The sequence below is a fragment of the Girardinichthys multiradiatus genome, chromosome 10, assembly GCF_021462225.1.
Source record: "Girardinichthys multiradiatus isolate DD_20200921_A chromosome 10, DD_fGirMul_XY1, whole genome shotgun sequence".
NCBI classification, from domain to species: Eukaryota; Metazoa; Chordata; class Actinopteri; order Cyprinodontiformes; family Goodeidae; genus Girardinichthys; species Girardinichthys multiradiatus.
Window position 1 is genome coordinate 32,326,100 of NC_061803.1, and position 16,146 is coordinate 32,342,245.

Genomic DNA, 16,146 nt, shown 5'->3' on the forward strand with positions numbered 1-16,146 from the left:
TTGATGCGTTCTCAAGATATATTGTCTCATTTCATTTTCTTCCATGACATTTTATTGAAGTGTACAGCAGAAGATGTGAAGCTCATGAATACTTAAACACATAATAGGTAATTCCACATCCCAAAACATGGCAAAAAAATTATATACTTAAAAGAGTCATTTAGAAAGTAAGTACAGCCTCTTTCAGGTACCTGATCAGGATATTAAAATCTGTTTCACAGCAGGTTTTAGAGTTAACCCAGCCAACATCACATGACACAATCCACTATTTCAACGTTTCACATAAATTCAGTTAATTTATATAACAATTCATAACAAATACTGTCTCTAGGCACTTTACAAAAAAGTCAATTTAATCCAATCATACAGATTCAAAGTCAGTTGCATATGTTCCAAATTGATCTTAGTTCTCAAACAATGCAGTCTAGTTCAGTTTATCATTCAAACTGGTAAAGTTTTATATCTAAGGGAACCCAGCAAATTGCATCGGACCTCTGACTGACTTGCATCAATCACTCATGTAGTGTAGCGCATGTTGTGAGAGTGGGCAGTTGATTGCATTGCGGCATGCAATGCAATCAACCTAAGTCTTAAACCAAACCTAAGTCTAAACCAAAGTACAGAAGGTCTGACAAATTACATTCTTGCTGCTTCCATATGATTTAAGAAGTAAGGTGGCTCCAAGGTGCTACGTTATTGAGCATATAGGTGTGTCTTAACAGAATGTCAGAGTGGAAAGACATGAGCAATGACCTCAGAGGAGCAAGTGCTGCTGTACACCAATCTATAAAGTGTGATAAGGTCAACTAATTGAGCTGCATCATTCCAGAGTGAGAAAGTTTAAAATATTTAAAACATCTCGCAAATGTATCCAAGTTCAGAACATGCAAACCCCAAGAGCTTCATCTCGGACTCTTAGCATGATAAATATTAAAGTCCATGACAGGACTTCCAGAGTAACACTAACCAAATATAGCTTGTTTGGATTGAAAGAGATACAGTAGCTTCTTCTAAATATAATACGGCATCCAGTATTGCATCTATTTTACATATGTTAGCTCCAAGGGAAAGAAAAACTGACCTAAAATAACTTGGGAATTTCAGATGTACAGTACAGTTTTACCAGATGAAGCCAGATGAGTTGATTTTAGAGTTAAACAACAATCCTTCAGAGCTGTGAGTGCACCCCTTGTATTCCCTAGATTACATCTGAATTAAATTATTTATCAAGGAAACAATTCAGCTTGGTCAAGTCAAATACTGATGGTGTTATTATAGCTGCCAAAATGTAACTATAATAATTACAGTTATTTGTTTTCATTAAATACAGGCAGGATCCTAGTACCTGAGACTGATTGTGGGTGGTACATACTTGAGAGGCTGTAACAATTTAAATTAGTGGCATGTGGAGCATCATGTCCAAGTAACAGTTAATACTAATAAATATAAAAAAACAAAAACAAAATAAAAAGCAGAGAATGTGATCTTGTTTTCATTTATTGCTCCAGGACATTAGATTTATAAAGTACTTTTATAATGAACGAGTCAGTGAGCTTTCTTAGAAAAAGGAAGTAATTTCTTCCATAATCATTAGTGAGGAGAGGATAACAACTTACACATGTAAATGTGAATAAATCCTAAATCTTAAACTGGACCTGCCCTTTTTATTAATCATGCTTAGGCTAATCACAACTAGGTTGCCTTGCAGTGTGAAGGCAGATTTGGTCCAGAAAGATACAAAGTTTGCACAGCTTGGGGAAAGTAAACAGGAACCCTGTAAAGAATTACTCTGGATGGAAACATGCAGGTGTGATGCTCTAAAACTTGCACTGCTAATAAATTGTTTGGCTGGCTTATTGCTTCAGATGCATTTTTTGTCTCACATTGAACTAAATTCAGTTTGTTTAAGGGTTCCTGGAATGTGGTGAGGAACAAAAGTGTAGTGGAAGTTTTTTATTGTTTATCCATTTTTTTTAAAACAAAGCATTGACTGATCGGCTGATTAACGAGGCAATAATTAGGAGTTTGATTAACAATAAAAAATAATCAATCCTTCTTGTCAGGCATAATATTTGTGATTGAATTGTATTGATTTCAATCTTGTGCAGCAGCTTGAATTTTATTTGCTGTTGCTGTAATTTCAGTGATTTATTGTCTGCATCTCAAACACCTGAGCGCATGTGAGGAAGGCAGGTAGAAGAAGAAATTCTGCCAACACACTCACACAGGCTAATTATATGGTTCATCATGCTTCCTCTCATTGCTCCCCCTCTTCTCTTTCCTCTCCTTTAAGGCTGGTCATTATCCTCCTTGATGCATCACCTTTTCACTTGCAAATAACTGACACCATTGAACCAGGGCACTCACACTCAGCAAGTGGCACTTTTTCCTCTTAGAATGGAACCCGTAATAAGTCTCATTGTGGTCAAGGACAATAGGTGGCTTTTTACCTCCTTAATGACCATTGCTGCTGCAGAGAGACCATTTCTGCAAACTCATTCATTGGTCTGCTGTCGCAGTTCTTAAAGAAACACGCAGAATTTTTAGGACATGTATACATTTGATGAATTTCCAGATTTATTAGCATTCAGGTTAAAGTTGTTGTTGAAGCAGGAAACATTTGGCGTCATTTGTTTTATGGAGTTCACATTAAAGCAGCTGCGTTTTAATAGTTTTAGTTCTTCTAAGTTATATTTTAAGTCCCCACAAAGTTAAAACAAACAAATAAAACACAAACTAGAAAGTATTTAAGTTACTCATATTGTGGTATTATTGTAATATAATGATCTCTGTTCACAGGAAATAAACCAATTGTACATGGTCAGCTGTGTTGTAGCTTTCTCCATGGCTTTCAGGAAGGTCACACAGAGCAGTCTACCTGATCAAAGCTGGACTCGAGCCACGGTAGTTTGGTTTCCTGAATGTCAGGTTGGATGAAGTGGTTTCCTGAGAGACCCAAAGAGGCAAAGTCATCTTGTAAATATGTAGCTTTTTCATCTATACTGTAGAAAGTAAAACTTTTATTGCCTTTTTAGAAAGTGAGTTAGTTGGAACCAGCATTTTCAGAGAGTGATGATGAAAGGAGAAAAATCTGACAAAGACACAGAAAAAAGCTTTTCCGGCTGTGCTGAGCTGAAGCAGTGGACTGGTTCTCTGTTGCAGAAAAAGGAAGGAGTCTAATTTCTGAGCAGTTTCCATGTAGTGCATTTTTATTTATTTGTTTTATACTAATAGAAAAGTCTGAATTCTCTATATTTTGTTCATCCCAAACCTGACTATGCTGACTTTGACCTTTTTGCTTGCAACAGTGTGGGTACAAACAGCAGAACACCTGATAAAGCTTAAATGCAGTTTCCTTATCATTTCAGAGCATGTTAAACGTTAAAGTTCAGGACAGGGCAATTAGAAAAGCACTGAACATGTATGGGTTGTTTGAAAGGGTTGAAGGAATTTGCATAGTCCCATCTGGATAAACCAAAGGACTTCTGAAGCAGTGTTTTTTGGACAAGTGAGACCAAAGCAGAGCTGTTTGGCCATAATGTACAGTCCCACATTTGGAGAAAAACAAACACAGCACATCAGCGCAAACCAACCTTCAAGCACAGCGGAGGAGGGCATGTGATTTGTGCTTGTTTTACGGACCTGGGCACCTTACACTCATTGAGTCGACCATTATGGGATGTGGAGGAAAGACAAGTCTGATCCATGGAGGTCCCACCTCGCAACATTAAGTACCTAGAAGTGTGAGATACCAGAGCACACTTTCAGGGCTCTAGCGGAACCCATTTCTTGATGATTTGAGAACTTTATTTTTTGTAGCAACACAATGAAACAGGTTATTTTGTGGATTATCATAATATTATTCATGATTTAGTTTTTTTATATTTGAAGTACTTTTTGTTTGCATGAAAAAAAGACCCTTCCCTAAATGAGAAAAATAAGTTTGAAATCTGTTGTTGATGATCCTTTTCTGTTTAGACATAATTCCTTACCATTTTCATCACGTTGGAATTATAATATGGTATTCATTGAGCTGGCTCCTCTCTATATTTTTCACTCTGAAATCACATCAGAGACCGTGAGGCTCTGCAGGATTGACTCCCAGCCAGCAGGTGATGTTGCACATGCTGCGTCCTGCTCTATGGTCCTTTCAAAGGCTTGAATTGGGCTGCGAGGGCGGACGGACCATCACCACGTTCCAACTGATCCCACCCCCTCTCTCTAACTGTGGTGCTTCAGTCTGTTACCACGCAACTACTTTCAGAGTGTTTGTATGACAGAGTGATCAGCGGGAGAGCAGCGGTCTGTGTGTGTTTGAGTCAGAGAGGAGCTGATGGCTGCGTGTGTGAAAGGAGAAAAAAAGAGGGATGGGATTCATGGATGGAGAGCAGAGAAGCAGAGGTTATGTCCGTGATTGGGTGGATAAGAGCTCAGAGACTTACAGGGGCCTCATTTGTAGGAAGAAAAGCTGTGTTCATGCACATTATGAACCAGAAGAAAGAAAACACAAAACTGATTGTAAAGTGGAAAGTGCAATTCCTCCCACAGTCAGCATTTTGCTCTTTTAAAGCTGGGAAGCAGCACAAAGAAGATGTTAAATACCAAAAAGGTTGCTCAATGAGAGTAAGTAGACGCCCTTGCTGGTTTTGCACAATCAGTAAAAGCTTCACACTGATATTGTCTTAATTCAGCAAAGGAGATGTCTGGACCCAGTCTGTCTTTTCATGGAGGAGGCATTAAGATGTCTAATGAATACTATGCCACATAAAGATGGAGGTCCCTGATGTTCCGTGTTTGGGTGCTGAAAACCTTTCAAAAGCATGTGCTTAGCCTCTGCAAATTACTATTATACCATTAAAGGTTACTGATCTCCATCTGCTTGTAGATGGCTGCCCATCCTCCCACCAACCATGATATCATCCTTTATTCCACACTCTGCCTTGATTGTCACATTAAATCTATCGGTTATTCAGCTCATAACTCCCTGAATGTGTGGTAGCAGCCATCCCTCATGCCTTCATAACCTGATGAGTGAACTGCTGCAGTGGTGTCTTGTCTGGGATACTTAGTAATGTTCTAGAAAGGCTCCATTATGTCTAACATAAGAGGTGTCACCTGCACCAAACCATGACAACAACAGCTCAACTTATAGCTTCATTCATTATTATCAAAATATACTTACCTGTATAGGCATAAAATACTAATAATGAAGATTTTCTGCTTGTCATTATGTTATGTAACAGTTAATCCCTCTAATTACTCCCACATCAGTTCAGAATGACTTTCATTTCACTGCACCGTGTTGAAGTGCTGCAGGGCAGCCGCAGGCTTTGTTGTGACTTTTTCAAGGTATAACACTTGAACTCAACACGTTTAACCAGAATACGAATTTACATTATGCCCTGGGAGATTGCTAATAAGAACTGTGTAGGACATGGTTAAAGGAACGAAGACATCACAGCGAGCAGCAGGAGAGACTATGGTCTACAGCCTGCAGTAGGATGACAGCTGATGGAAGATTGTGTGGCAGGTTTTATTTAATCTCCATTTAGTTAGCATATTATCCCTACCCCCCTGAGCAGCTTTGCATTTGCCATGTTACTACCACAAACATCAGTGTGTTTATTAAAATGATTTGTGACAGACCAAGGCATGGTACAGTATTGTATTGTTGAGAAACATACAGGAAAATGATACAAGGCCCCCAAAGAAATATTACTCACTGCAATTAAAGCTGTATGGTTTGTATGTTGCTACAAACATAAATGTGGACAAAAATATTTGCCCATGTTTTTGCACATCAATTTTATGTCTAACCACATTATTAGGGTTGAACTGAACTACATTTACAATAATTTTCAAAACTCAGTTTTATAACTTCTCAAAAAGAAATTTATCTGAAGAAGCGAACACTTCTTTTTTTGATAATAATTGCCCAATTTCAAAACTGCCTTTTCATAGTAAATTGTTAGAAAATGTTGTAGAAATATCTAGTATGTTAGCTACAGATTTTTTACCCTTTTCAGTCTGGCCTTCAAAAACTGCATTCTATAGAGACAGCTCTGTTAAAGTTTATTAAGATCTTTTAATGGTTTCAGATACAGGGAATTTTTCCATAATAATTTTTACTTGATCTTAGTGCAACATTTGATACCATTGACCATAATATTTTATTTAAAAGGCTGAGGGCTTTAGCTAGAATTTCTGTTTCTGCACTAAAATGTTTTACTTCTTATTTATCTGGGAGGTCTTTTTCTATCATAGCAAACAAGTTCACCTCTAAGATCCCCTCTCTAACTTGTGGGCTTCTACAGGGGTCGGTTCTGGGTCCATTGTTATTTGCTTTTTATATTCGTCCTTTAACAGGCATCATTCAATCTTTTAATGACATTTCTTATTATTTCTATGCAGATGACATTTAACTGTACAACTCTACTTTTAAGCCTCATCAGATTGGATAGGTTGTCCACCCTAGTCCATCAATATCCCAGATTAGTGATTGACTCTCCAGCAATTGCCATGTTTTAAACATGAAAAAGACTGAATCCAAATTATAGCTCCTCCTGAACAACATACAAAAATCAGTCAGGCTCTTGCTTCTTTTTGTCCAACTCGTAGGTCCAGAATTCAAAATCTTCGTGTAATATATGGCTCCTCTCTGGGCTTTGACTCGCATATAAAATCTTTGTCTTGTTCCTGTTTCTTTCATTTAAGGAGTATTTCTAAACTGCGACACATGGTCTCTTCAGCAGAACTGGAAAGAATGATCCACACATTTGTATCATCGTAGGTTTGGATAAGTCATCCCTTTTACGTCTGCAAGCCATACAAAATGCTGCGGCCAGAATCCTCACACGCTCTAGCAAACGAGCTCACATTACCCTCATTTTATATTCTTTACATTGGCTACCAGAGGATTTTAGAGCTTGTTTTAAAATTCTCACATCAGCATACTACACAGCCAGGCCCCAGATTACTTATCTGGTCTGCTCACAAAATATACTGCTGCTCACAGTCTTCATTTAGAGGTTCAACATTTTCTAGTTGTTCCGCGCACCGAGCCTTCCAGTCTGCGGCACCAAGGCTGTGGAACACTCTCCCTCTACAGCTTTGTTTAGTTGACTCTGTGGAGCCTTTTAAAAAGCAGTTAAAATTTTTCCTGTTTAAACAGGCTTTCTGTTGAATGTTTATTTATTTTTTTGTATGTTTTATTGTATCATATTTTATCTTGTTTATGCAACTTATTTTAATTTTAATTTTATTGGTTTCCTGTACAGCGCTTTATGGTGGTTTTATCTGAGAAAGGTACTTAACAAATAAACTTTACTTACTTACTTACTTCCTATCCAGGTAGCCATTTGTATCACATAAAATGAGGAATCAACAGATTTCTCTTTATTTGCCAGGATCTAAGATTTATTTAGACAAACAACATAATCGACACTTCCATTAAATTGAAATACTGAAACTAAGCACTAGTAGAATCAGGAGCCAAATTTATAATTTTTGAATAAAAGATTTTTTTAGAAAATAGAAAAAAAGGTTCTGGGATGACTTGTGATAGCGATAGACTGGATGTTCCATATATGGAGGCTTTTGGACCTTTGCTGCAATGGTTTTCTTCTCTCCATGCCAATTTCCTGTCTGATTACTGTAAATTACCACCACAACAACCTACATGGAACCAACCGCTTCCCACCAGCAACATTAGGAAAAACTAAACACCCGAGTTGGTCCAAACCAAGCAATGCCAACACTCACAGAACCAACAGGATGGAGAATTGCGGAGATCCGCAATTCTCTTCTTTAGATTTTTTCATGATATCACACAAGGGTGCAGTGTGTTTGAAGTGTTGCTTTAAAACATATCCACAGACGTGCCTCTAATTAACTCTAGAGGCTTGTAAAGTCATGACATCATTATCTTGGTATTCCCAAGTTATTGTAATCTTAAACTTCTATATGTGAAGAAATTCATAAAACCTTCTCTAACAAAATCCTTTGTTGGACCACTTGTTTGCTGAGTATTGGATTATCTGCACGTTGTTGGACGTCACTGTGCCCCTCCAATGGCATCGGCCATTTTGTACCCAGGACAGCCCGCTCCTACATATCCCATCGAGCATTGCGACTGATATGACTGGGCGTCCCGAGCCTGACGTCACAGGACGCTATATAGGAAGGCGCTCATGTTTGAAAACTTGCCTTCTGCTAGAAACCGGTCTAGTGACTGAAGAGCGCCACTTTAAGAGAAGAGCTCTTTGCAGAGTTTCATTCATTCTCTTTCGTTGGACAACGAACAATTCATAACTGAGGTTTTTGGACTAAGAAGGCCAGAGATTTCACTTTGCCAATCGAAGACGTGAGTTAAACACGTAACTGAGAACACGGAGTTTCGGAGAGACGAACCGCTACCGTGTTTCATTTCCAAGTCGACTTTGATGGTCAGATCATATTTTTCCTTTTTGTCAAGAAGACCAAAGGACGAAGACTGACCGCTTTCCCTGAAGTTGATTTTGGACGCACAACTAACTTACCCCCACTTTTCCTCGCTCAAATTCCCTCGCTCAGGAAGAAGACGACACCAAGTAAAACCCATTTTTTTATTTAATCTTTTATTTCTTTATTAGAAGGCCTGGGCAGGGTCAGAGGTTGTAGAAGCGATCAGAATCGCTGGTTAGGATCTCATGTGTTCTGAATAAGATGTGCATGTAACCTTGCTTATTGAAACTTTGATGTGTTATGTTGATATCGGGATCCGCCGCGTTCCCAGAGCTGTTTGTGTTTACTATCTGAAGGCGGATGCGTTGCAAGACTGGACTGTTAAAACGACCTCATGGTAAAATCCTCCATTTCCCTTTGTCTTCAATCTCACTGTGCTAGCTTGCCGCCAAAAGTTAGAATCCTTTGTGCTCAGGAGTTAGGAGGAAGTTTTATGATCAGAAGATCATAAAGGACAGTCGAAGCTGCGCTCCAACCCCCACCACTCGCCACCACACCACCTTTCATATCCTCATTTTCCTTCGTCTGTAGTGCCATAAACTGCTGGTTGACTCAATACATACCCACTACCGTTTGTTGATTTTTGCTTATTTAGGTGTGTTACCCCTGTGTTTGTAGAATTTTGCATGTTGAGTAGGTGAAAATTAATAAATATTCACATAGATAAAGAGAGAGCGTTTTGTGTTTCATTGTGTGCAAAAAGTGATGTGTCAGTCAAAATAAGGTTCAAGTTCCACACGTTTCGGCAGAAACGGTCGATTAAACAGTGACATCTCCGGCAATAGTTATTAATTATTACGGAGTATTCAACGGTTGTAATTGTCAGAGGTGTTGAGCCACAATTACAACACCAGAAACATCTCTGGTCTCGATTTATAAATGAGGATTTTTGGTTAAGAAATTGATTTTGTCAGATTATGATTTGTAATTATAATTATTGATCAAGATTAATCAATCAATAATCATAAACCTAACACCTTGTTCTGGAATTAACAAAACAGGAACACCTGATAATCTTAACTGACTTAAAACAAGACATGTAATCTGCTTTAATGTTGGACAGAAAGGGGAGAAACATTTGTCTTCAAATACAATGGATGTAGCTGGTTTCAGCTATATATACTATATATTTGAATCAAAGGGAACAGAGCTATTAGCATAAACCAGATCATGGCCTTTCACAAACTCCACAGGTGATCTATTTCAAAAGTGTCACAGCTGCAGGAGAATAATGGATGGACCCTCTACAAACCTCACTTCATGTTTTCTTTCAGGGCTTTTCAAGGCTTCTGCTGATTTAATTGGTCAAACAGGTGCTAACTTCAGTAACCAAAAAATTATAATTCAACACAAGAGGCTCTGACAGAAAACATAGAGCCTCAAGTAGATTTAATTTTCCCACCTGAGTTGTTCAATAGCAGCATTTGATGGCAGAAGTTTGCAGCATGTTCAGTGCATCTGCATATTTCTGGCAATGAAGCCGTTTCCATTTCATGCCTTTGTGACTTTAGAGTTTCCCCGCTCTGTAATTCGAGTGCACGGCTCAGCCACGTTAACATAACCCCACGGCTTCCTGTTTGATTTATGAACACTGACCCCTCTTCAAGCATGACAGCGGGTCCGCCTGTAACCGTATAATGGCCCATTACTGCCTGCACAACTGGACACTTACATTCATATCAGCTTTTATTTCCTCCAGCTGCTGAAGGTGAAGTAAGCAATGATGTGTTTTATCCAGAATGCACAATGCTGCACCATACATGATGGAAACCTAACTCTGTTACTGCGTCAAGTTTATCTTATGTTGGTTTCATCATCAGTTGGCTTCAAGAGAAAAAACACACTTAATATATTTAGATACTTTTGGTGGGATCTACATTAACTCACCTTGGGTTAATGCTACACTTAATAAACAGGGCAGAATGCATATGAATCATTCAGAAGTCATAAAGCTATAAAATGAATAAAAGTACTCAACTTTGCTTAATTTAGAAAACAATATATATATATTCTTGTACAATTGCAAAATTGATATTTTAATTATTGCTTTTAAACTAATTTAGTTGAGCTTTGAACATGTGAAGGCTGGTGGTAAAAAATATGTCTGATCTTCTTACCCTGCATGGAAATCAGAAATATGAACCAAAATAAAGACTTGTTTGTTTAAGTATAATATACAGTTTATCCTGACTGAGAAACGGTCTAAGAAGGGCTTCAGTTGAATTGCCAGTGTCACACCAAAGGTCACTTTTAATACCAGAATACATTAGAGACAAAAGGTGCAGCCAAATAGGAGAAGCAATGCCAATAATGTGAAAAAACAGGAACGCCCAGAAAACTGAAAAAAATAACCAGGAAAGATTGTCACTTAAAAATCTTTTAAAAGTTTTCTGGAAAAAATTAGCGATTTCTACATTTAGTCATCAACAGCAAAATGAAATGAAATACGAAAAACATCTGTAGAGTCATTTACACAATAGCATGTTATTCAATGTAATCAATGTCTTAATATGAGAAACAAGAACCTGGTATGGTGATTCCTGATTTTCAGGCAGGCTGACAGAAACTTAAGCTTCAAACAAACTGGTGTTGCATAATATCTAAAACAAAAATTATTTTATTTAGTCTTTAATTCCACTTGTTGAAAGAAACAAATCAGAACAGAAGTAAAATTGGGTGAATTAGAGTTAGTGAATGCATTTACGGTGGATTTTCCAGTAAACCACAAGTTCTACAGCAGTGGAGAAACACACTGCGAAGTGAAGAAAAGTGCCTACATGTTAATTTGAGATACACCAATCTGAATGTTATGTTTCGTTATGATTTGATATGCCAGTACAGATTTTGTCCATGTTCAGTTTTTGTGTAAAAACTGTAGTTAACAGTATTAAAACTTTTCTTTCCTGCCTTTCTGCCAAAAGTGATCATTAATCATCTTTATCAGTAGGCAACTTCCAACCATATGAGTGATACCCCTTTTCCATCAACGTGATTCGGAGCCTGCGCCGGTTTTCGAACGTGATTTCAAAACAGTGATGCATGTTTCCACAAGAGGTTCCAGAGCACGAACTCTGGTTCAACTCGGGCACCGCAGAATACTCTTCTGCGAGAACCGTAACGTCACCATGGGTGGGTTGAAGCCGCAGACAATAGAAGCAGCAAGTATGGCGGTGAAGATGAAGAACGTACCGTATAAACATTTATATGTTTGCAAAAACACACAAAGCATGCATTGTTTAACTGCTCATTTTCATTACACTTGCAGATGCTGAACATATGCATATGAAAACCTTGTACCTTGCTTTTCCATATTAACTGTAGCTTATTCAATTGAAATTGAATTCAAAAATACTTTATTAATCCCGAAGGGAAATGAAATGCTGTTGTAGCTCATTATGTAGGTTTCTTCAAAGAATCGTTGTAGATGCTGATTGCTGCGGGCAGGAAGGATCTCCAGTAGCAGTCTGTCTTACAAGTGGATAGTCTGTCTTTTATGGATGCTCTTTCTGCAAATGAACCGAGCCGGTTCAAGAGCGAGAGTTTCTTCAACAGAAAAATGCTATAAGAGCAGTTGCTGTAAAACAGAATTCTACTAATTTAAAACAAAGGCAAAATTATTTGAAATAGACATTTTACACTTCAGCATTACTGTGATGTCACTAGCTTCCTATATTAGCTTGACTAATGCAGTTATCTTAAAATACCATTCTCACAAATCTAGCATGTTTCTTGACAGACAGAGGCTGAAAGCTAAAAAAAATAAAACAGAGAAACTTTGCTGTAATATGTTCAGCCTTCCTGGTATCTGCTGAAATCAGCTCTGAACAACACCTCCGTAAGGTGTGTATGAACTAATGGTCTGTGGCAGACATCTCCTTTTTTATAACTGCCTTGAACTGCAAAAGTATGAAATGGTGCAGGAGTGAAATGGTGAACACACTCTGAAGTTTAGTTCCATGTTGTTGCAGCCAAAACAAACAGCCAGCATGTCTCTCTGGGAAATCTGGTTTTCTTCCAAAATGTTTCTCACAGCTTTTGTGCTTCCTCTGACACTTTACTTATACTCTTAGGGACTTTTAGCAACTTTTAAATCACCCAGTTGGAATAATTGGTCATCTTCATGTAATTGTAATAGAAGCAGCATGCGAGTTGAAGGAATGAGAATAAGTGACTAAAAAACATGCTAAGTATGTTAAGAACTACAAATAAACCTTTTTTGTCAATTCTCCGGAGATACAGAGGCACTCTACTGGAGTTATTCAGGGTTTTAGGTGTTTTGGGTGTTTTATTTAGTTTTCTTAGTCTTTTTGCTTTTTAATCATATAATCCAGATGGCAGGTCACAGTAAAGCATAATTACTTTAATGTTTTTTTTGTGTACAGTTTACACTAACAATCCAAAACAACCAAAAATATACATTAGAAAGGCAATTATTTATATTAAATAAAGAATATTTTACATTTACATCCTGCCTTGACAGTAAAGAACGCATTCAGCAGTAACTTTGGGTGTTCATTAGTATCCAAGAGACAGACGAAGCTGGTCTAACTGCAGCTGAGGGACTGTACCAAAAGGACTGGGCTGCCTGTGAGAGCTTTGTTATTAGAGAGGGTTCCCACAGTACCATTGCATCTCACTGAGAATATTAAAAATGATACAAGGATTTACAAGTCACCAGAAAACATAGCTAGATTTGTCAAGGCTTGCTTTTTGAAAACAGGTTGCTAAAGGGGTCTAAAAATATGCTGGGAAAACGGATTGGGTGACAAAATTGACAAGTTGGAAAATGTGAAAATTGCTAACTTTGAGTTTACTTCCTGCAGTAAGTACCTTCTCACTGAATAGTGTGACTGTTAGCACTACCAGAAAGTGCTTAAGTACCGTACAGTAACTGATGGTAATAAGGTCTGATTGTTTTAAGTGTCTGACTGGCTGGTCAAGCTGAAAATTGTCAGATTATCGTCAGCTGGTGATTTCTCTATGCATCTCTAGTTTTGAACTGTGGGCATGAAAGTAAATTAGATGAAAATGTTTTTATTTTTATTTTTCAGCGTTAAAATTGATTTCCATGCTTCTGCAATGACATCCATAATTTTAACAGCAGCATGGAGCTGGGAAGAATTTACACCTCACTATTGTACCTCAACACAGCATTTATTGCAGCATCAGTATATGAGTCCAAGAAGTAACTTATAAATCAGGTAGCAAAGCTGCACATCCTCCACAGATGTGTGACCTCTACCATCACCTCCTGTAACAGTCATTGGTCTGATCCTTGTGTGAAACATGACGCCAGTGAGGCAGCCAGCCAGGGAACTGATCAGATATTCTCAGTGTCAGGCTATCAGTTTGTCTCCCAACCAGGTGGCACATGTAACTATTTAGTCAAATCAGCTGGCCAGCCTGTCCTCTGTCTGCTCAGACAGCCAGCACGGTGACAGCCATGTGTGGTGTGGATGAGTTAAAAGCCAGAGGACAGCTGGCATCCTACATATCTTGGTGTGTCGCTTTAAATCCTCCTGCCGGTGTGTCAGACTACATCTTACCCCTAATTGACAGAGCAGAGGATGTTTTGTGCCAGGATGCAGCACAGGGAGAGAGAAGCGCTCAAACATTCATGTCTGCCTCCATTCAGTGTTCTGCAGAGCTGAGCTAATGATGTAGCAGCAAGCAGAATACTGTTGGTGTGTCAAATATTAAAAACATCAGTGTTTGTGTAGTCATACACAGCAGATCTGATGATCAGCAGTCTTTTTCTACTGTCACTTACAATAAGAGAATATTTTTAGTTATCTGCTGTTTCTTAATGATCTGACTAAGAAACAATATTGGATTGTAGCAATATGGCTTTAATATCACTCCTGGCCTCAATTGTCATGTGTTTGAATAACATCTAGAGCCAATTTGCGCACTGTGCTTTTTAATGTAAGACAGGTCTGAGCAGGTGAAATGGAGGGTCAGAGAAGCTTCTTCGGGTTGAATATAAATCAGGGAGGGTTGGAAATAAACATGCGCTGTAAAAGAAGAAATCTTTCGTGTGCCATCAAACAGATGTATGCATGTAGACATTCTCTGTCTGTTGAAATCAGCTTAATCTGTTAGGGTCTAAACTAAATATATAGGATTAATTAGTACCTTGTGTTTGATAAGGTGTTCCAATGTTATCTTTTATAGCAACGGTTGGCAAAGATCATTAATTGCACATTTTTATCTTTCCCCTCTGTCATCTAAATGTCAAAACCTTGGAGTTTCATTGACTTACACATTATAACACAGTGAGATGCATTGTTCATTTTCAGTCTTCTAACTGATCCTGATCCTCCTCCAAACATCGAGACAATATTCTGTGAAATGTTATGTTGAAATATTGAAAGAGACGCCTACAATAAGTAACCTTGAATATGCATGTTTGGGCGGAAATGAAATTACAATGTGCTTGAGGCTTTGGTTTAATAATCAAAAGGGTGAATCTGCCTGGGAGTAGATCCCCTGAAAACTGTTTTCATTTAACCTGCCTACTGTAGCCTGTTCTTTCAGTCCAGACAATTTATCTGGTTTCTTGAATCTTTGATACTGATTAAGCTTGGAGGTAAGAAAGCCCACCTTCAATGCCAAAAGGTTCCACATCTTCATGTCTAACACTTAATCCTTGAATAATCAAATGCTGAGTTTTATAAAACAATATTTAACTCCTAAAGCATGTTTAGAAATAACATAATTGTGCATTTCATCTGCAGTAGAAATAATTGCACATTATTGATATGTCTTCATTAAATTGTGATTCAGGAATCACAGGCCACTTAATTAGGTACACCTGTCCAACTGCTCGTTAACGCACATTTCTAATCAGCCAATCACAACAACTCAATGCACTGAGGAATGTAGACATGGTCAAGACAATCTGCTGCAGTTCAAACCGAGCATCAGAATGGGGTAGAAATGTGATTTAAGTGACATGGTTGTTGGTGCCAGACGGGCTGGTCTGAGTATTTCAGAAACTGCTGATCTACTGGGATTTTCACGCACTACCATCTCTAAGGTTTACAGAAATTGGTCTGAAAAAGAGAAAATATCCAGTGAGCGGCGGTTCTGTGGGCGCAAATGCCTTGTTGATGCCAGAGGTCAGAGGAGAATGGCCAGACTGGTTCGAGCTGATAGAAAGGCAACAGTAACTCAAATAACCACTCGTTACAACCAAGGCATGCAGAAGAGCATCTCTGAACGTACAACACCTCGAATCTTGAGGCGGATGGGCTACAGCAGCAGAAGACCACGCCGAGTGCCACTCCTTTCAGCTAAGAACAGGAAACTGAGGCTACAATTCGCACAGGCCCACCAAAGAAGCCAAAGAAGATTGGAAAAACTTTGCCTGGTCTGATGAGTCTCGATTTCTGCTGCGACATTTGGATGGTAGGATCAGAATTTGGTATCAGCAACATGAAAGCATGGATACATCCTGCCTTGTATCAACGGTTCAGGGTGGTGGTGGTGCTGTAATGGTGTGGGGGATATTTTCTTGGCACACTTTGGGCCCCTTAGTACCAATTGAGCATCATGTCAACGCCACAGCCTAACTGACTGTTGTTGTTGACCATGTCCATCCCTTTATGACCACAGTGTACCCATCTTCTGATGGTAACTTCC